Below are 23,083 nucleotides of genomic sequence, written 5' to 3' on the forward strand. Positions count from 1 at the left end.
ATAATTTCTGTCAGGAGCTCGTAGTTTGGCAGTATGGCAGCAACACAGAGATTGACAGATCAGAGCAGCAGAAGGGAGGCACAGAAGTAGACCTTTACAGAAGTGTAGTGTGTCAGAGTGATGCTGCACAGGAGTGGGAAGAGGATAGACTATTCACCCTATACTGCTGGAATAATTACTGTTTATATGGGGAAAAATGGAATGGAATCTCTACTTCATACCCTATGCAAAATCAAATTCAGTCAGATTGAAGCCTTAACAAAAACCGCTAACACTTCTGTTGTGCTGATTATATACTTGACCTTGCTCAGCACCTTATACACATTTGGCCCTTTGATCATTACATTTATCTTTAATTGTAGGTGCTGTTATTACCACCATTTTTTTTTTTAACGTGAAGAAACTGAGGCAGGCAAAGAGAAACGAAGTAATTTGCCCAGGTTCACAGCAGAACCATCTTTGTCTGTGACTGTAACTTCTATGCTATGTTGCTTTTACTTAAATGAGCAAACAAAATCCCAAGTTTTCAATATAGAGGCATGTTTTTGTGACCTCAAGATAGGGAAGGATTTTTTTTTTTTTTAAAGAAGTATTTTACATTTATCATAAGGGAACAAAAAAAAAAATCAGTAAATTTGGCTACCTTAAAATTAGGAACTTCTGTTTGTCAGGAGGTACCATAAAATAAGTGAAAAGGCAAGTCAGAGATTGGTAAAAGATATTTGTAATACTTAGAACAGGAAAGGATTACAATCATAAATATAACAAATTCTTACCGCACTAATAATGTATAAGAGTTTTGTTGAGGGCGCCTGGGTGGCTCAGTGGGTTAAGCCGCTGCCTTCGGCTCGGGTCATGATCTCAGGGTCCTGGGATCGAGTCCCGCATCGGGATCTCTGCTCGGCAGGGAACCTGCTTCCTCCTCTCTCTCTCTCTGCCTGCCTCTCTGCCTACTTGTGATCTCCCTCTGTCAAATAAATAAATAAAATCTTTAAAAAAAAAAAAAAAAAAGAGTTTTGTTGATTCACGTTTTCTTCCACGATTGGAATTTCTTCTGATTCCGGTGGCCATAAAATGGTATATTTATGGTTTTAATTTGCAATCCTTAATTTTTAGTGAGGATAAGCATCGCTGCCTATCATTAATGGCTATTGGTATTTTTCCTTTAACAAAGAGTCTGCAGATGATAGGACTAGGGCTGACATTGGCATTTTGAGGATTGCGGGTCAACCTGCAGGTGTTCATGGATCTGTAAATTTTGTAAGAGAACCACCTGTGATTAGATCTGCTTCTCAGACTGGTTTTTTATTTCGAGGGTATTTTTTGTTTGTCTTCATTTAGAGCTGTACTCCAAAATCATTTAGTAGAACACTGAATTTGCTGGTGCAGGTCATAACATTTGAAAGGATTAACATTTGATTTATGCTCTCTAAATCCACAGCTATTAGAAAATAATCTAAAACTTCAGGATTTACTTTGCAGAAGTGATTTCCTTCTAATGTATTCTCTTTCAGCAGAATTCAGAATCCTGTTACATAAGAGGCCATACAGCTTTAATTCCCACACATTCATATTTGGTGACCGTAATACTTAAAAAAAAAAAGTATGAAATTTCTCTAATTCTCAAAGTAACACATACTCATAAGAAAATTTGGAAAATACAAACATGTAGGCGATAATAAACTATTTAGTGAACTGTGATTTATAATATATTCCTTTGTGGTCTCTTGTGCTTATATCTTTATGTACATGGTTGAGGGTGACTATCCCACTTTAACAGAAGACCTTTCACTTCTTATTATGCCAAGAAAAAAGTAATTATAATTACTTAGAAATTTAATCACATAAAAGTCGACTCACCATCTCCAAAGAGGTTTGAATTTCAGTAGGGGGTGGGAAGAGGATTGTTCCATGCATTACAGACTATGGAGAATTATGCCTGGCCTCTCCCTACTAGATGCTGTAACATACTCTGTTTTCTCCAGTCAGACTATCAAAAATGCTTCCAAGTACTGCCACATGTCCCTTGAGGGGACAGATTCACCCCCTTGGTAGAGAACCTCAGGTACATAGAGTAGAACACCCTTCCATGATCATGTTTTCTTCTCTTAGTGTGGGAGATATTGCTTCTCTTGGTTTTCTTCCTTTATGGTATTGCTTCTTTTCACTCTGTTTTGCTGGTTCCTCTCTCCCTGCCTTCTCAATGTCCACACCTCTCTCCGGAGCTCTCCACTCATCTATCCAGGTGATCATCGGCCATCTTCACTCCTCTCTCTCAGAGGCATTGCAAATGGAATGTGTCTTGTAAACAAACTCCTAACCTCTGCCTCCTCCAAATGTCTCCATGTGCGGCCATCCTTTTATCATTTAATGCAATTCCTGTTGTCTAGGCTACAACGTTATAGTCTTGTCTGACTGACTGGTTACTCTCAAACCTTACATGAAATACATCAGAAAATCCTGTTGGCTCTAACTTTACAATTTATTCAGAGTCTGACCTTTGCTCCCTTTCTCCACTGCTGTCACCATCATCTCTTGCTTGGTTTAGTTCAGGAGCCACCTAACTGGTCCCCAGCTCTGCCTTTGTGCTCTTAATCTTCTCTGAGTGACCTTTAAAAATGTTCAATCAAATCATGTCTTTCCTCTCCTCAGAGCTCTGTAATGGCTCCTGCCTTTCACTCAGAATAAAAGCCAAAGTCCCTGGCATGTAATAGCTCCTCAAAAAATACTTGTTGCATGAATGAAGAGCTTAATCAGATCATTTAAACGTTTTTTTCACCTTCTGCATCTTGCTGATACTTTGTACTTTTTACTACTCCTCCTTTCTTGAACTCTCTTCTCTTTCAGTCATAGGTATTCCCTCTTCTGTCTCTGGTTGGTTGTCATCTTCATGGCTAAACTTTCTATATGTACAGTCATTAGTCATTAAATCTCTGTTCACATGCTTGGCCCTCTTTCTCCTTTCTGTATTCTTCATCCTTCTATGATTTAAGTCCAATGTCTAAACTATCACTTTTTCATTGATTCTTCTCAATTGCATAGAAATATATCAGAGAAATCTTCTCCTTTTTAATTTTTATCCCCACTAAATATGAGCCCCATGAAAGCAGGGAGTGGATCTTGCTGGTTAACTACTGTATTTACAGGGCCAGATGTGGTTCCTTATATATTGTCGTCATTCACTACACATTTGTTGAGTGAATGAATCTTGAATCTGTTTTTCATACTGCTTTTTGGTCATCTTCAGTTGGATGTCTTTATGTTAGTCCATAATATTTAGTAAGCCCAAAACCAGATTCACCATTCACCCACCCCCCCATAAACCTGTTCCCTCTCCTTTTCACTCTGCCTTTTCTATAAAGGGTACTCCCATCAACACCAGTTGTTAAAGCCAAACATCTAGATTTTTCTTTCTTTCTTCCTTTCTTTCTTTCTCTCTCTCTTTATTTCTCTTTTTCACCACTACTAGTCAGTTATCAAATTCTACTGATTCTTTTTTTTTAAAACAGATTTATGGAGGTATGATTTACATATCATAAAATTGCCCTATTTTAAGGGTACAATCCAGCAAACTTTAGTATATTTATAGAATGGTATAACTATCACCACATCTCATTTTATAACCTTTCCATCACCTTGAAAAGAAGTCTTGTAACCACTTAGAGTTGCTCATTTTCATTCCCAATCCTAGGCCACCATTAATCTACTTTTTATTTGCCCCCTTGTTTTGAACATTCACGTAAATAGAATCATACAATAAATGTTTTTTTCTGTCTGACTTCTTTAACTGAACATATTGTTTTTAAGGTTCATTCATGGTATATTTTGTATCTGTTACTTTTTTCCTTTTTTATTGCTGCGTAGCATTTCATTGTATGGATATGTTAGATTTTTTCAATTCAGTCAATAGTTGATGGGCATTTGGGATGTTTCTAGGTTTGGGCTGTTGTGAGTAATACTTATGTGAGTATTTGTGTATGGGTCTTTGTGTGAATATGGTTTTTCATTTCTCTGGGTAGATACCTAAGAGCGGATTTGCTGGGTCCTATAGCAAATCTGTGTTTAATTTTTTAAAGAAGGTGCCAAACTGATTTCCAAAGTGGCTACACCATTTTGTATTTCCACCAGCAACCTACAAAAGTTCTGAGGTCTCTATGGTCTCACTGATATTTGATATTGTCTTTTTGATTATAGCCATCCTAGTGGGTGAGAAGTGGTATTTCATTTGGTTTTAATTTGTGTTTCCCTAATGATTAACAACTTTGAGCATCTTTTCATGTGCTTATTAGCTATTTATGTGTCTCTGCTCATTTTATTATTTATTTTTAAGATTTTATTTACTTTTAGAGGGGGAGAGAGTACATGTGTAAGCAAGGAGGAGTGGGGGAGGGAGGAGTAGAGGACAGCAGAGAATCTCAAGAAGACTTCCCACTGAGCACAGAGCCTGGGAGGTGGGGAGCTCAATCTCAGGACCCTGAGATCATTACCTGAGCAGAAATCAAGAGCTGGAGACGCTCAACCAACTGAGCCACCCAGGCACTCTGCCTTTACCCATTTTAAAATTGAATTAGTTATCTTTTTATTGTTAAGCTGTATGAGTTCTTTATATAGTCTAGACACAAGTCTCTTATTAGAGTTACAAATATTTTCTCCTCGTGTATGGGTTATTTTTTAACTAAATTTTTTTTTTAATGTGAGCTATAATTCACATACCATAATTTTGACTCCTTTAAAGTGCACAATTCAGTAGTTTTTAATGCATTCACAAGGTTGTGCCATCATCACCAGTAGGTAATTTCAGAATATTTTCATTACCTCCTGAAGAAAACCAGTTTCCATTAGCAGCAACTACCCCTTCCTCACTCCCCTAATCCCCTGGCAGCCACTTATCTTTTTTCTATCTAGGGATTTTCCTGGTTTGCCTTTTTTTTACTCTCTTGAATGGTGTCTTCTGAGACACAAAATATTTTAATTTTGGTTAAGGTCGGTTGATTAGTTTTGTCTTTTTCTTGTGCTTTTGGTGTTGTATTTCAGAAAGCATTGCCTAATTCAAGATCTCAAAGATTTTCTCCTGTATTTTCTTTACTATAAAAAGTTTCATAAGGTCTGTGGTCTGTTTGAGTTACTTTTTATGTATAGTGTGAGAAAGAGATTCAAATGCATTTTTTTGCAGGTGGGTATCCAATTGCCCCAGCACCATTTCTGCAAAAGAATATTTCTTTGAATCTGAAGTATGTTACTTGCGGACAACATAGAGTTAGATCTTGAATTCTTATCCAGTTGGATAGTCTCTGCCTAAAATCTTTTGTTTTTGCCTCAGATCTTTGTTCCTTGTTTTCTCTTCCCACTCTCACTGCCTTTTTTTCTACCTACTCTGCCTCCCAGATGTTTTCCTGGCCTCCTGGTATAGATTCTCTGCCACTCTTTTTAAATCTGTTCTCTATACTGATTACTTTACTTACTTCTCTGGTTCCTGTGGACCTTTGAGTTTGCAAATCCTGACATAAAATGTCATGTTGGGATTCCTGTAATTCTTCCTATTCATTATTTTATTTACTGGGTATTTAATGAGCATCTATTAAGTGACAGGCATATTGTTCTAGGGTTGAAAGCTAGAGTAGTATGCCTATAAGCTTGTAATGATTAACTCACCACTAAAAATGTAGTGGCAAAAAAAATCAACCAGTTACTTAGTTCATGAGTCTTAGGTTGATGGATTTATACTGGGCTCATGAATGAGGTTCTCTTGGTCTTGGCTGGGCTGTCATATACAGTCAACTAGATAGTTCTACTTCTGCAAGTTGGTTGGCTATCATCTGAGGCAGGGATTGGAAATCCTTGTAGAGTCCTTAAGCTAAGAATGTTTGAAGAGTTGTAAAATAAAAGACAACAGAAGAATATGTGACAGAGATCATATATGGCCCTTAAAGCCTAAAGTTTTTACTGTCTGTGCCTTTACAGAATGTTTGCTGATCCCTGGTTCAAGGCAAAAGGAATTGACTGGGCTACATGTCTCTCATCATCCAGTAGGGTAGGCTATGCTTTTCATGGCAGCAGCAGGGTTCCAAGAGAGAGTGGAAGCATACAGATTTTTGTAGCTTACATATGGAGCTGGTACAATGTTGTTTCTGCTATATTCTGTTGGCAAAAGCAGGTCACAGGTTGGCTGAAATTCAACAGATTGAATGAAGTACTTCATTTTTTTTAATGGGAGGAGCTATAAAATCACGTTTCAAGAGGTGTGAATAAAAGGAGGAGACAAGTTATAGCCATTTCTACTGCTTCCCACAAAGAATAGAAAAACAGACAAAAAAGCTCTTTGCCTTTGTAGAGTATATATTCTATTGATGGCAATAAATTCTCATGTTTCGTTATACGTTCCAAATATGCCCCTAATGTAGCCATTCTGTCCGCGTTGCATGTCACTGACTAGTCCTCTGATTTTTCACTTTCCTGTACTTTAGTCATGTATTTGGAATAAAAAAATAGTATGAGTTTCTTCCCTCATATTCTTAGTTAATTCCATTTTTCTTCAAGTTGGCTCACCTCTTGGAGGCATTCCCTGGACAGTATGCCGTGTATTCTGTTTCTCTACATTTTCTGACATATTCTGTTTTAGCACTGGTTAATGCTGAATTGTGATTAGTAGTTCAGTATCACCTTAGTAAGGTTTGAAGGCAAGGGTCCTGCCTCATTGACGTATTTCCGTTTCTGGTCAACAAATATTTGTTGTCTGCCTACTCTTTGTCAGGCACTGTGGTAAGTGGTAGAAGTAAACAAAACAGACAAGGAAGGAAAGTTCTTGCATTCATGGAACTGCAGAAGTAGTATTCTTAATAATACTGTTGTTTGTTTGTTTGTTTGTTTGTTTGTTTTAACAAGATGAGTATTTTAGATTTTGTTTACTCAATATGGCTTCAAACCATATTTTGCTCATAAGTCTTCTGTGTTTTAGTCATGTGAAGTTTTATCTTTAAGGCATTTACTGTGTCACTTTTGACTTTTAGAGCAACATCTTTAATGTTATGCAATATGTGTGTTTTGAAAACCAAGCACAGTAAATCGTTATGTTGAAATTCATATACTCTTTTGATTAGTAGTTCACTCTCCTCTTGGTCATTCACTTTTAATTCTTGGTAGTCTTTCTCTAGGGAGAGTATGTCTTAAACATTTTAGAACACAGGTTTGAGGTTCCATATTCTTTTTCCTCAAGGAAAATTAGATTTTAGTGTTTATTATAGTGCCCTATACATAATGGGCACTTAATAAGCATTTGTTCCTGGTAATAGCCACTTTGGTTTTCTGTTTAATTGAGTTTCACCCAAAATGGTTATTCTTGCCTGGCTTTTAAATAGCTAAATAAATTCTTGACCTTCAGTATAATAATTATAATAACTTCTTTTCATTCTGAGTTACTTACTTTCTCTCTTTCCCCCCATTTGACCCTCAAAAATACTAATGTATAAATTTTGAAGGGTCTGTATTTTCTCAGTTGCCAACCTATTTGAAGCATTTTGAAAATGTACATTTGAATTTTATAACTTGATGCCTGTTGAAATTAAGGACAATTTAGAGAAGTGATTTATTACCTGAAAAGAATTAATGGTATGATTCTCTGTAACATTAGTCATATCATTTAGTTATTTATTCTTTCATTCTTGGTTTAGTCATTCGTCTATTGAATAAGTGTTTTTTGAGTGCTTACAATACATCAGTCACTCTGCAAGGTGCTGGTGTTATAGAGAGGAATTAAACATAGTCAATGAGTGGAGGGAGATCTTTATTTTATATTTAAATCTTTAAGGTTTGAAATATTACAGAAGGCTACAATATAAATATTCACCAGACAGAAAAGGGAGAGCAAAGAAGGACTCCATAGGATTTTAACTTTTTCTGGCATCCCACGTAACTATTCTGTGAAATGTAGCAAATGATACTCTTTTTTAAAACTTTTAAAAAATTTTTTTAATTAACATATAATGTATTATTTGTTTCAGGGGTACAGGTCTGTGAATCATCAGTCTTACAAAGTTTACCACATTCACCATAGCACATACCCTCCCCAGTGTCCATCACCCAGCCACCCCATCTCTCCCACTCCTTCCCCTCAGCACCTCTCAGTTTGTTTCCTGAGATTTAAGAGTCTCCCTCTCTGGTTTCATCTTGTTTCATTTTCCCTCCCTTCCCCATGATTTAAAAAAAAAAAAACAAACCGAAATCTTGCCATTTCCAATGATGTGGGTGGAACTAGAGGGTATTATGCTAAGTAAATGATATTCTCATATTTTGCATTGAAAGTTGAAGGCTATAGATCATTCATAAGTGATGAATTTTTGGAAATGCTAATAGCTTCTGGTTATCAATCTTTAAGTGTCTCATATTTGTTGCAGTGAATATAGAAGTTGAATTAAATGTTGGAAATAATTGTTGAAACATGCATTTTATGACAACTGGTGTCAGATGAATTATTATCTGGGCAGTTCAAAATGATGAATAATTAGAATTCTTGTAGAACAGTATAAACTATTTTGATTGCAGATATAGAGAAATTATAGTTTGATCAGAAAAATTTGAAAGACAATAATTTTCCTCACTAACCTTTTTATAATTCAGTATGTTATATAAGACATATACTTTTATCTAAGTGAAATCATATAATTGACCTTCCATATTTTGTTATGTGTAGGGACAACTTAAGACATGAAAACATTAATAAGATAAAAGCAGAAAATTTCTCTATGGCCAGTTGGTTTATAAGAAGGGTAAAGAGGCTACATAGCAGCTCATATATTTATTTATTTATTTATTTATTGCTTTTTAAAAATTATTTTTATTGACCTATAATGTATTATTTGCTCCAGGGATATAGGGCTGTGAATCGTTAAGCTTACACATTTCACAGCACTCACCATAGCACATACTGTCCCCAATGTCCATAACCCAGTAACCCTCCCTTTCCCTCCCTACCCCCAGCAACCCTCAGTTTGTTTTGTGAGATTAAGAGTCTCTTACGGTTTGTCTCCCTCCCGATCCCATCTTGTTTCATTTTTTCCTTCCCTTCCCCCCACAAACCCCCACCCTGCCTCTCAAATTCTTCATATCAAGGAGCTCATATGATAATTGTCTTTCTCTGATTGACTTATTTCACTCAGCATAATACCCTCTAGTTCCATCCACATTGTTGCAAATGTCAAGATTTCATTTCTTTTGATGGCTGCATAGTATTCCAGATATATATATATCTATATATCTTACAAGATATATATATATCTATATCTCCATCCCACATCTTCTTTATCCATTCATCTGTTGATGAACATATAGGTTCTTTCCATAGTTTGGCTATTGTGGACATTAATGTCCAACATTCAGGTGCACGTGCCCCCTTGGGTTACTGCATTTCTGTCTTTACGGTAAATACCCAGTAGTGCGATTGCTGGGTCATAGAGTAGCTCTATTTTCAACTTTTTGAGGAACCTCCATGCTATTTTCCAGAGTGGAGCAGCTCATATATTTAAAGCCTAAGTGATTTTTATTCTGTGTTTTTATTTACACATGATTAATGAATTAATCCATAGGTCAGCAAGGAGGTTTAAAGTATTCAAAATTAAAAGCTAGGCTATTTGGGAGGGGGTTTAACTTTTTCGTTTACTTAAAATGGAAAGGACGTTATTTAAGTATTGATCTGGGTAATGTTACTACTTTATTGGAATGTGAAATGGTGCTTTCCCCCTTCCCGGTAATCCTTTAATTAACATCCTTTCTTTTTTTTCTTTTCTTTCTTTCTTTTCTTTTCTTTTTTTTTTTTTCTGTATTGTTGGAACACTTTGGGGATGGAATTGTAGCTGTATAAGTTATATTGTTATAGTAAAGCAAGATCACTCTTAAAATTCTGAATTATAGCTTTTGAAAAGTTTTGTTTAAAAAGCAGTCTGAATGAAGGTCTCTTTGAAGCCCATTTCCATTTTGTACAGAAGAGTTCTACACTCCAAACTGCTCCTTGGAAAGGCACTAATTATTTTAGTCTGGTATTTGCTTTGAATAGATGAATTAGATACTGTATCTTACTCAGTCTCTACTCCCAAGGTGGAGTGTCCTGTGTGGATGTCTGTGTAATATACAAAAAGTACATAGATCATCCTTTCTTCCCTAAGACATTTCATGTTTTATGAAGATATATATGTGCATCTATAGAGTGATTTGAACTTGATATTAATAAAGAATTCAAATAAGAATAAAACCAATATTGTACCACATATCTTAAGGCTGTTCTAAAATAAGGTGATTAAAAGTAACAATCTTAGCAATCTAATTCCTTTGATTTTTTCCTTTTTCTCCCTACCCTCATTCTTGGCCTACTTTTTACATAACTATTTTTTTTTTACTTAACTTTATGTAACTATTGCTTAATATAAGTATTGTTTAAATTTTAAAATTCCTTTTTTAATCCTTACAAGCTTGGAATTCAACTTGTCCTTCTCTATTAATGTTTAATAAGAAGAGTAGAGTTGGAATTAGAGCAAGCACACGTTCCCTTTTAAGTGGATTACTACTGCCTTCATTCATTACTCATTAAACAGCCTGATTTTTCTAGTCCCTTGCTTTCTTCCCTTCTTTCTTTTACTTGCCTGTCTCATTGTCTTATAATTACTTTGTGTTTTTTAGATTCCCCCCTCCTCTCCAGATAGTAGAAGTGGAAAGAAGGTGGGACTTAGGGATTACTTGATTTTCATTCACTGATTTATTAAACTATGTCTGCCACTGGCAGGAATATCTGTGTACTACCTTTGTGTATATTGAATGATACATAAAACTATATATATTCAGTTACTCTTTCAGTCCAAAGCCATATAGAATTAATTTCTTTCTCCTACTTGTATTTGGAGCAGTATAGTTAATAGTTCTGAAGTTCAGAGGCTTGTCACACTTGTTCTAGTTGTATGCCGCTTTTTTTGTTGTTGTCAAGTCTTTCTTCAGTATACCCCCTCGACCCTCACTGGCAACCATCCTTTTTTAAAACAATCTTTCTTTCTTTCTTTCTTTTTTTGAGATTATTTATTTATTTATTTGTCAGAATGAGAGAGAGACAGAGAGAGAGAGAACACGCACAGGCAGAGGGAACAGCGGCAACTCCCTACCGGGCAGGGAGCCTGATGCAGGACTCAATCTCAGGTCCCTGGGATGATGACCCCAGTTGAAGGCAGCTGCTTCACTGACGGAGCCACCCAGGCATCCTGCAATCATCCTTTTTTTTTTTTTTTCAGGTTTTTCTGAGTTTTTTTTGTCCCCCCTGTGGTTCTTTTTATTTATTTATTTTTTAATTTTTTATTTTTTATAAACATATATTTTTATCCCCAGGGATACAGGTCTGTGAATCACCAGGTTTACACACTTCACAGCACTCACCAAAGCACATACCCCCGCCAATGTCCATAATCCCACCCCCTTCTCCCAACCCCCTTCCCCCCCAGCAACCCTGAGGAAGTGGTGATGCAACATGGGGGCTTAAGTGGGTAGAAGAAGAATCATCCTTTTTTTTAAATATAAGGACTTTTATAATCTGTTTCTTGCCCAACCCTCCAGCCGCTTCTCTGGTCGCTCTTCATTATTAGGCCCAACTGTACTGAACTACGTGTAGTTCCTGAAGTATATCTTGTTTTCTCTTATATCTGTGCCTTTGCATATACTGTTCTTCCACCTGGAGCATCCTTGTGCTGTTGCCCTGCCCTTTCTCATCACCCAGCAAGCTCCTTGAACCATGTTCAGAGGTCATTTCGTTCAATTACTTCATGACACCTCTTCCTCTTCTGGGCTTCCCCAGCATCATCTCTGAGCCTCTAAGATGGCTCTACAGTATTGTTTGCGGCTCGCTGGGCTAAGAGCTTTGTGAGAACACAAATGGACTCTTCTCTCCATGCTTTGCACAGAGCACTTAAATGACAGAAGGAGAAGGGAGAGAACACTGAAGTTTGAATGTCTCATATGTCCGGAAACATGCGTAGTTCTTTGGGAAACAGTTCAATGAGTTCTGTTGCCACAACAGTTCGCAAGGCCATGTCATTATCTCCATTTTAGAGTTCAGCAACCTGAAGCTGATTTGCCCAGTGATGTTCGGGAAGTGGGAGAGTCCGGATTCGAACCCAGGCGTGGTTTGATTCCAGTCTCTGGTGATTTCTTTTTACCACGCAGATGGCATGAGTGATTGACAATGAGCAGTGGTACAAGGCAGTGGGAGGAACATGAGCCTGGACAGCAGACGGATCTGGGTTTGAAATCTAATCTGCCCTTTAACCAACTGTCGGCAAGTTTCACCATCTCAGAAATCTCCGCTTTCTGTTTTTAAGAGTGGGGTTAATGACGTTACCTACTTCAGGAAATCGCTGGGAGCATTAAATAAAATCTTATAGGAAGAGGGTTTTGAATCGGATAGCGCTATATATAGCTATAAGCAAAAGAAAGACTAACAAAGGTTCAAGCAAAGACAGATTTTAAACCGCTTCCTATAATAAGAAGTCTGGAGATAGTTCGTCTTCAGTGACTGAAGTTTCTTTTTCTCCTAGTCGCAGGGCGTGTGTGAACTCTCCGGCATCATATCAAAAGCCAGAGAAAGTGAGGAGGCGGGGACTACAGTAATGACTTAACTGTTCTCCTCACCACAGTCCTGCCATTGCCCCAGCTAGGAGAGAGAGCGATTTCTTTTTAATATTCATATTTTGAGTTTCAGTTATTTTTCCATTAAAGCATCACTCAGAGAGCTTAAAGATATATATGCAAAGAATAATGTCCAATTATCACATGACTCATATTGAGTTTCATGCTTTGGCTCAATTGTGTTTTACAAATTTATGTTAATGTCAGATTTTCTACAACTTAGATTCACTGAATGGTTTTTAGTTACTCAGAAGCCACTGATAATTCTGTAAAATAATAATAAACATAATGATGGTGATCAAGTTTAGCTTCCAAATATTAAGAGGCATATATGCTTTACTGTGACAACCCGTAGAAGCTGTTTTGAGGTAGATGAAGAAAAGGCAGAAGATATGTTGAGAAGCAGATGTTGTATGACTGAAGTACCCAGCTGTGTACTAACAAAATGTATCTCATGCTGATTAGTTAACAATTCTTTGGCAGTCAGAGACATATGTAAAGCAGTAAGCACGGCATGGGGAAATAAAAAAAAATTAAAAGCATTTTCTAAGCTTAAAACATTGGCAGTGTCTAGTCTACCATCTGTGTTACCGAAAAGTTGATTTTGTTGTGGGTAAGTCATACCAAGGTCACTTCCAAAACAAACAAAATTGTTAACCCATAGAGTCTTCATCTCAAATTAGCATCACATGTCTTGGCATTTTGAACTAGTGAAAAATGTTATAACTTTGGGTGCATATAAATGTAATAATTTTATATTGGTACTTCTGTATGTCTGTTATGAATCAGGTTTTTTTGGTTTGTTTGTTTTGTTTTTGTTCAGTTCTTGTTTGAATTTTTTCAGGTCAAATCTATCAGTTATTTTAAAATTTTCTGTCAAATGCTTCTTGGCCTAATTTAGATGTATGGCTATTTAAATACAAACGGAAGCACCAGTGACCCTTCTTGTCATGGTCTTCTGGTAAGAAGGGTAGGGCTTTCTTATCCTAGAAGTCCTCTTCCTTTGATTGAATAGATGGTAGTCTGTAGGATGGCCTACTTAGGCTAAAAGTTCACTCTTTAGTACTTAAAATAATCTTGTCCCATTTTCCCTTACAGGACCAAAAATTGAAAACTTATATCCATAGATTATTTCTATATACTACATCAGCTCTTTGTAATTAGTTTCTTTTGGCTCAGCAATTTTCTTCCTCACTAATTAGAGATGTTGTAAACCACAACATGGGATTTTCTTAGAAGTAAAATGAAATATCTTAAAACTTTATAGAAATCAAGGCTGATATAATTTGTCTGAAGTGAAAACAAAAAGTATAATCAAACATTTATTAATATGTGGGTGTGATGAAATTTGCACAAATTAATAAGCTTTGGTATTCATATTCCTATATTAATGGTGTGCTGTAACTGGAAAACATACTTTTGCTTTGATTCAAAAACTAAATGAAGATAGTTTTTATAATACTGTGGATCCAGAAGGAGATCCTTTCATTAAAGTATTAAAGTTTCTTTATCTATAACTTATTTTTTAAATATTTATTTATTTATTTTAGAGAGAGTGAGAGTGCACATGAGAAAGTGGGGGGGGTAGGGAGAGAGGGAGAGAGAGTCTTAAGCAGACTTTGCATTGAGCATGGAGCTCAATGCAGGGCTTGATCTCATGACCCTGAGATCATGACCTGAGCCAAAACCAAAATTTGAACACTTACCCGACTGAGCCACCCAGGTACCCCAATATAGAACTTATTTTTAAACTAAAAGCTAGGATTCTGAGAGCCTTGGCATCCCACATAATTTATAATATTGTTCTGGTAATGATAGCTACAAAAACTTTTGCTTATTGGTCTTATTTTTGCCTATATAGCTTTGTTTTTGATTGGAGTTGAAATATTTTATGCACAGAATGTGGTAGTGTTTGCCTTTTTGAGTACAGAGAGAAAAACTTTGTTTTGGTTAAATACCATTCTGGCAGTACCATAGGGAGCTTAGATTAGAAGTGGACAGAGGGAAGGATGTGTGCCTTCAAAGGAGTGAATTATAAAAAGAAAGAGAGGGAAAGTAGTGGTCATTATTGGCATTTAGAGATTTCCGCAGGGTCTTCTAGATACTCTATTAATTCATATAGTATTTTTGTGAACTGGGGTCTTACCGAGAAAGAAATAAGTCTTCTGCAGTGTCTGGGTGGCTCAGTCAGTTAAGCATCTGCCTTTGGCTCAGGTCATGATCCCATGATCCTCAGGCCATGATCCCCCCATGTCCTGGGATAGAGCCTTTGTCAGGCTCCCTGCTCAGTGGGGAGTCTGCTTTTCCCTATGCCCCTCCTCTTGCTATGCTCACTTTCTCAATAAATAAGCAAAATCTTAAAAAAAAAAAAAAAATATATATACATATATAAATATAAAGCTTCTTAAATAAATTATATTTATTTCTCAAAATGAAGAAAAGTGTTAATTAAATTTCAGTAATAAAATATTTTAGGAATATATTTACTTGATTAAAAACAATTTTAAGGGGCGCCTGGGTGGCTCAGTGGGTTGAGCCTCTGTCTTCCGCTTGGGTCATGGTCTCAGGGTCCTGGGATCAAGCCCCATATCAGGCTCTCTGCTCAGCAGGGGGTCCCCCCCCCCCGCCTGCCTTTCTGCCTGCTTGTGATCTCTCTCTCTGTCAAATAAATAAATAAAATCTTGAAAAGTTTTTTTAAAAGTTATCATTAAGGACAAATTTTCATATTTAAAATTTGTCATGTCAATTGTACTCAAAATTTTTTTTAATTTCAGAAAAGACAAATAAAAATTTATCATATCATCAGGAAAATAATTTGAGTTTTCCTAAAATTCTGTACTTATTTTTTAAACAAGAGTTTTATTTATTTGTCAAAGATTTATTTATTTATTTTAGAGAGAGAGAGTGACTGAGCAGGAGTGGGAGGGGCAAAAGGAGAGGGAGAGAAAATCTCAAGCAGACTCCCCATTGGGCGTCGAGCCTGACATGGGGCTTGATTTCACAACCCTGAGATCATGAGCTGACCCAAACCAAGAGTCAGACACTTAAGTGACTGTTGCTACCCAGGTGTCCCTAAAGAAGAGTTTTAATGATACTTGTTGAAAACCTGTGTTATAACCATCCCCACTACATTGCATTACATCCTTTTAATTTTTATCCCAGTAATTTAAAATTTTCTAAAACATAAGGATAGGGAAGAAGGAAGTTTTATATAAGGACTCAGTTTTGTTAAGCAAATGAAGAGTATGAATAGCATTTGTATACTTATTTTTTTGCTTTATTGATGATACATGACAAGGTAGGACTCCCCAAGCTCCTCCTCTTCTTCAGTGGGTCTGGGATAGAAATTGAAAACTGTGGAGGTCAGGGGATTCTCAGGTATGAGTTGGGACAAGGGCTTCCCAGCAGCTGAGGGCAGGTCAGATCCATGACCTGGGTGAGGACTCAGAAGGCCATGCCAGTGAGCTTTCTGTTCAGCTCAGGATAGCCTTTCCTACAGCCTTGGTGGCACCAGTAGAAGCAGGGATGGTGTTCTGGACAGCCCCTTTTACCCGTCATGCCACAGCTTCCTAAAGGGGCCACTCCCTGTCTTCTGGGTGGCAGTGATAGCGTGGAGTCATAAGTCCTGAGTTCCTCCATGATTCCAGAGTTGTCAGGGATGACCTTGGCCAAAGGGGTCAAGCAGTTGGTAGTGCAGGAGGCATTGCTGACAATCTTGAGGGAGTTGTCATACTTCTCATGGTTCACGCCCATCACAAACATGGAGGCATCAGTGGGAGGGGGAGAGATGATGACCCTCTTGGCCCCACCCTTCAAATGAGCCCCAGCCTTCTCCATGGTGGTGAAGACCCCAGTGGACTGCACAGCATACTCAGCATCAGCATCATCTCATTTGAATGTGGCAGGATATCACTTCTAAAACATGGAGATGGGTTTTCCATCGGAAAAAAACAAATTTCCCGTTCTCAGCCTTGACTGTGCTATTGAATTTGCCAAGGGTGGAATCATCCTGGAACATGTAGACCATGTAGTGGAGGTCAATGAGGGGTCATTGATTGTGGCAGTATCCACTTTGCCAGAGTTAAAAGCAGCCCTGGTAATCAGGTGCCAAAAATAGCCAAATCCATTTACTCCAAACTCCACCATCATGTCTTGGGGACTCTGCTGGCACTGCACCAGAAGGTGTGGCTGTGTGTCGAATGGGGAGGAGTAGAGAGCCAGTATTTAATTTATTAACATGCTCATGCTATGCATATCAATGACTGGTGTGACTTTTGGGATGTTTCTTCATTCTGTGGGTCTTTGTTTTCTCACCTGGAAAATAAATGAAAAAAGAAAATAAATGACATATATTATATGAACTCTAAACATCATATTTAGGAGACAGTAGATTTTTTATTCAGTCCAAATCCTATAGCAAGGTGTTCAAGACCTTTCATAGCTAGACATCTTTAGCTATATTTTAATTTAATTTACTTTAACAAATTTTGTTGTATTCCCTATTCTCTAGACTTACACATTCTGTCTGTGGGGCACAAGCAGAAATGTAGTATACTTAGCTAATCTCCACGCTTATCCCCATTTACAGTTCTTCCTGTGTTTCCTGTCCTGGTCAGTGGGATTATTGTTAACCTTGTCATCCTCTGTGGCATGCACAATGCTGAGTGCTTTACATGTCTCCTTTTCCAATTCATCCTCACGACAACCCTGGTATGTCGACAGTATTATTACCTGCATTTTACAGAGGAAACAGAAACCCATAGAGATGAAGTCATTGCCCAGCTGAAATGAGTCCGAGCCAAACCTCTCACCCAGGAGTGTTCTCAGAGCATAGGCAAGCCTTAACTTCTAGGTGATACTGCCTTCTCTCTGCGTAGCCTCCCAAGTCCTTTTGGTTCTACCTTGTAAATAAGTCTCAAGAGCTTTTCCTCACTTGCCCTTCCCTTGCTATTACTTTAATTTAGATTCTTCATTCTCATCATCCAGACTATTGTGAGTCTCCTCTTCAGGGTTCCTGTAACTCTTCTCTCCTTGTCTAACATAGGAGTAGATGGTTCAGATCATTTAATGCTTTCCTTACTACCTATAGGTTAAACTGTAAGATTCTCAGCATTTATAGTCTGTCCCCAGGTTATTTTAGCTGCTCACTTTTCCTCTTGCATTATACCGTAGACTTCTTGAGACTGGGGATATCTTTGTATTCCTTGCAATATTGTGGACGTAATTGCTTAGAGAACTGTTGTTGACTTAATGAGGTAGACCTTGGCAGGTTCTTGGCTTGGCAATTCAGAAAATACTTTGCTAGAATTAAAATGAATTACTCTGTGTAGTAGCTATAGTAAGGTTACTTTAGTATATTAATAATTCACACATTATTATTTTAATGTAGTAATAATTCATGTAGTCCTCCAGTAATATTAATTTGAATTTAATAAGATTTTAAGTTATTACCTGCAGCTGTCTCGAGTTCCTGTAGAATTCTTTTTTCCAGAAGGGAATTAATAGAATTGAGACATAGCAAAAGTGTACACATCAGGTCTGGGACATTCATTATGGTACAGAATAAAAATTAATAGTTATCGGCTTCTTGGTAGGAATTTGAGTAAAAAATTTATGGTATTTACTTTGTGTAAATAAGTCTGTAATCAGGATCTTTTACTGTGTTCAAAATGTACCAGTGATTCATGAACCACTCTAAGGGATAATGTGGATGGGTAACTGGCATAATCCTATACTTGGTTTTGTTTTAATTTCCATCACGTCTTTTTAAGTCTTTTTTAATCAGAACGTTTGGCGGCTGCATTGAAACATGGTAAAAGTTATTGGCTGCCAGTTGTGACATTATTTTTAATAGAAATGTTTACATCATAAAAAGTTTCTTAACAAATATATAGGTGGGTAAGTTTCCATGATAAAATATTAAAAATAGTCTTCATTTAGTATCTCTGTGTTAATAACTGTATTTTTTGTGTGTGTTTACTCATGACTTTAAAACATTGAGATATAATACACATATAGTAAAATTTACCATTTTATAGATTGTACTTCAGTGGCTGTTAGTCTATCCACAGAGATGTATAGCCATCACCGATCTATAATTCCAGGAGATTTTTTTTTTTTACCACCCCACAAAGAAACCAATGCCCTTTAGCAGGCACTTCCCTTTCTTGTCTCTAGCCAGCCCCTGGCAGCAAGTGATCTACTCTCTGTTCCTATCGATTTGCCTGTTCTGGACATTTCATATGGATTTACACAGTACGTGGCCTTTTGTGTCTGGGCTTCTTTCACTTAGCATGTTTCTAAGGTTTATCCATGTCACAGCATGTAGTAGTTCTTCATTACTTTTTCTAGTGGAATCCTGTTCCTCTCTATGGCTTTGACACATTGTGGTCATCTGTTCATCAGTTGATGGGCATCGGAGTTTCCGCTTTTTGACTATTATAAATAATGTCATTCTGAACATTTGTACACAAGTTTTTACGTGAATATATGTTTTCTTTCTCTGGGATATAACCCTAGCAGCAGAATTGCTGAGTCATATGGTAAGTCTGTGTTTAGCCATTTGAGAACATGCTAGACTGTTTTCTAAAAGTGACTGCAACATCTTGCATTCCTGCTAGCAGAGCTATGTCTAAGGAGTCCAATTCTTCCATATCCTCGCCAACACTTGTTATTGTATGTCTTTTTGATGAGAGCCATTCTAGTGGGGGAGGCATGATCTCTAAGATAAGTGAGTTTTCTTATAACATAGTATTAAATTAATGAAGGAATAATTATTTTCCAATTTGCAGAAAACTAACTCAATTTACATTTTCTAATATAACTATTATTAAATAATTGAAACCTATTAATTACACCAGCTCCAGATACATAAAATTAAATGTCCTTTAAAAAAATCGTACATGTAAATTTTCATAAATGTATTTGGTACTCCATCTCCTAAATACATGTGAGAACTGCTATTTTTATACACTTAAGGCATAAGTGCTTAAGCCCACAGAATACTTAGTTTTTCTTTCATTGTTCATGTTGATTGTGCAAGGACAATTCTCTTGTCAATATATTCACACTGATTCAAATAGGATTAGAAGTGTAATTGAAAATAGCATTTTAAGTCTTTTAAAAATACACAAATGTTGCATTTTAGTAGTTTCACAGAAATGGGTAGTACAACTTTAATGAAATGAAAATAAGCTATAATAAGAAATGTCTTGTGCTAGTTTTGGTAGTACTCACTGTATTTTAAGTAGGCAAATACTAGTAAAGAATGAGCTAATTATGCTTGTGATCATTTTCTTCAATTGAACTGAGACAGATGCAAGAAGCGTCTTTAAAGACAGTGTAGAAATAAAGCAGTTAGAACTTTGAATCCTTCTCTGTGCTGAAAGTCATGCTTGGGCTTTTTGTTGATTTTGTGTGTGTGTGTGTGAGAGAGAGAGAGAGAGAGAGCATATACAGCTAATTTGACTAATTTTCTCAAGTATTTCTTGAGGGCATATATAAGAATAAGGATTAAGTTTTAATATTAAAATAGGGGTAACATGAGGCGCCTGGGTGGCTCAGTGGCTTAAAGCCTCTGCCTTTTGGCTCAGGTTGTGGTCCTGGGGTCCTGGGATCTAGTCCCACATTAGGCTCTCTGCTTGGCAGGGAGCCTGCTTCTTCCTCTCTCTCTCTGCCTGCCTCTCCTTTAATAGTACCAGTCACCAGTGTTCCTAAGGTTGTGCAAGCAGAATGGTCTGTATTCTTGTATATAATGGGTAGGAAAAGTTTTTAATTGACAACTAATCTGTGTGTGGTAGTACATCTATATTCTTTCCCTCATCTGTTAGTAGGTATCATAGCCCTTAGGTTGCTAAGACATGTCTGCTCGGAATAATAGTGGTATTTCTTCATATAGATGACCCTCATTTCTTTTAAAGTAACGATTTACGGGGCACCTGGGTGGCTCAGTTGGTTGAGGGACTGCCTTCGGCTCAGGTCATGATCCTGGGGTCCTGGGTTCAAGCCCCACATCGGGTTCCCTGCTTAGCTGGGAGTCTGCTTCTGTCTCTCCCTCTGCCCTTCCCTCCTACGCCTGCACGTGTTCTCTCTGTCTCCCAAATAAATGAGTAAAATCTTAAAAAAAAATAAAGTAATAGTTTATGTTACTAACCAAATACATTAAAAAGTTTTATTTTTTCACTCTGTGCTCAACACAGGGCTCAAACTCACAGCCCCAAGATCAAGGGTCTCATGCTCTACTGACTGAGCCAGCCAGTGCCCCAATCCAAATACCTTCTTTTAAAGTTACATTAGTTGCTTAGAAGAAAACATTTTGCAGTGGCAGGTGGCCATAATGTGACATACTGGTTGGTAAAGGATCAGTGCTAACATAGGTGCCCAGGTAGAATAAAATGGTTAAGCAGGAGCTGATCATGATTGGTGTTAAGAGTGACGTCACAGTGGCCTGGCAGATGAGGCATGAGTCCTGAGTTCCCTCATTCAGTCTCATGTTAGGGCAGGAAATGAATTCTTTGTAAGGGTTGTATTACATTTGGGACGCGCACGTGCATGCGTGTGTGTGTGTGTGTAGGCTCCCATCTTTAAGTCATATAATGTTAAGAAAGACAAGATAACCTATCTAGAAGATCTAGAAGATTTGGGGGTTGGAGCTGCATTTTTCATCATTGTAACATCTTGGGGTTATAATTCTAAACAATTGGAAGGACATCTATCCAGAATGACTTGGAAATTCTGGGGGGATTCTCTGCAAATATATTCTTTCTTTCAGTCCATTCAGTTAATATCTATATTCAATTTGCTGATTGTTTTTTAGGAGAAAATTGGGTCTGCCTAAGTGAAATTGGTTTGGCCTTTGTATTTAGGGAGGCTTTTCTTAAGTTTTGTTATCAGGATTAGGTCAGTCTATAGAATGAGCTGATTAACTTTATATAGGGATTATGTATTCTGTTAGGCTTTAACTTCTAAAAATGAACTCATCCTAAACGACTTTGAGGGTGTATAGATAAGTGACTGGTTTTCCACCCTCCGGCTTTGAGTCTTTTCAGATCGTCTTTGTCTTCTTAAAATACTTTCTGTAATGTGTAGTTTTCCTAGAGCCAAAGCTCTGTAAATTTTTAAATCTTTAAAATAAGTTTGTGTACAGTATTACAGACTTTTAAAAAAAGATTTTATTTATTTATTTGTCATAGAGAGCCAGTTTGCTCACTGGGGAGAGCAGGGGGAGTGACAGGCAGAGGGAGAGGGAAAAAGCAGACTCCCCACTAAGCAGGGAGCCAGAGGCAGGGCTCAGTCCCAGGGCCCCAGGATCATCATGGCCTGAGCTTAAGGCAGACACTTAAGCTACTGAGCCGTACAGGCCCCCCAGTATTACAGACTTTCAAAAAATTTCCCGTATATGCGGTTATATCACTCTTTCATTTCTGATGTTCCATAAGGCTCACTTTTTGATACCAGTCTTCCTGAAAGTGTCACAATGAAGGTCACTACAAGAACAATGTTTTACTTCAGGTTTTTGTCCCTCATAAAGAGATCGACATCATTTAAGGAGGCTTTTTTGAGGCAGAGGTGGGCAGTACAGTCAAGGAGTTATAATTCTCCTGGGGATATAGCATTAACAGGAGAAAATCCTCCCAAATAATTTTTTCTCTGTATAGTGGGATTGTGGATGGTTTTTATTCTCTAGCATTTTCTTCTCTATTTTGATACATTTTCTACAGAGAAAATAAACACAGAGCAGAAATAAAGGTGATCTTAATTGCCAGAGCAGTGTGTCTATACACACTAGTTTTTCCCTCTCTGCCCACATCCCGTTGTCAGTCCCCTGACTGGTTAAGCAGAAATGAGGATGGATGGATAATGAATGTTTCTTCATGATTGCTTTCTTAGCTCCCAACAGGGATTCTGAAGTATTCCATTTAATAAAGTAGCCAATTACAGACATACTGAAATGATCATCTTTTGCTTTGGAGGGATGGTCTTTGCTTACAGAGAGGAGAGAGAGAGATCCCAGTGTCTCTCTTTTCCTGAAAAGAAGTGTAAACTGTTGATTTCTCTTTTTCCTGCCAAGAGAGGACCTTGCTTACTTCTCCCAACTTCCCCTTTCGGGAAGAGGGAGGAGCAAGAGAGACAGGAGGTAAACTGAGTACAGTTAGCACTAATTGCAGTAAGGTTCCTGTCCTGGAGATCTAGTGTGCAGTTTTTAGGTAGTCAAAGTTTGTAGCCATAAGGGATTCTATTTGGGAATTAAAGTGCAGTGAAGTCATTTGGCATCAATTCATTTTGGAGTTTTGAGACAATTAACTGTCTCACTGAAGAACTTTAATTTGAAATCTGTTTTGAGGATTGATGACCTCTCAGAAAGCTCTCCCTGTAACTATTCCTTTAGGACATCAGATTTAGCCAAGTGTTCATGTGTTAATTCTACTGGATT

General features: G+C 37.3%; 1 protein-coding gene and 1 pseudogene across 2 annotated transcripts in view; one reads left to right on the forward strand and one right to left on the reverse strand.

The window, feature by feature from the left end:
• The window catches only part of MAGI3 (membrane associated guanylate kinase, WW and PDZ domain containing 3), a 238,322-nt gene that overhangs the window by 45,127 nt on the left and 170,112 nt on the right, over positions 1-23,083 (forward strand). The window lies entirely within an intron of this gene.
• Positions 16,096-16,872, reverse strand: LOC132001319 (glyceraldehyde-3-phosphate dehydrogenase-like; annotated as a pseudogene).

This window comes from Mustela nigripes, chromosome 14, assembly GCF_022355385.1.
Source record: "Mustela nigripes isolate SB6536 chromosome 14, MUSNIG.SB6536, whole genome shotgun sequence".
Lineage (NCBI taxonomy): Eukaryota > Metazoa > Chordata > Mammalia > Carnivora > Mustelidae > Mustela > Mustela nigripes.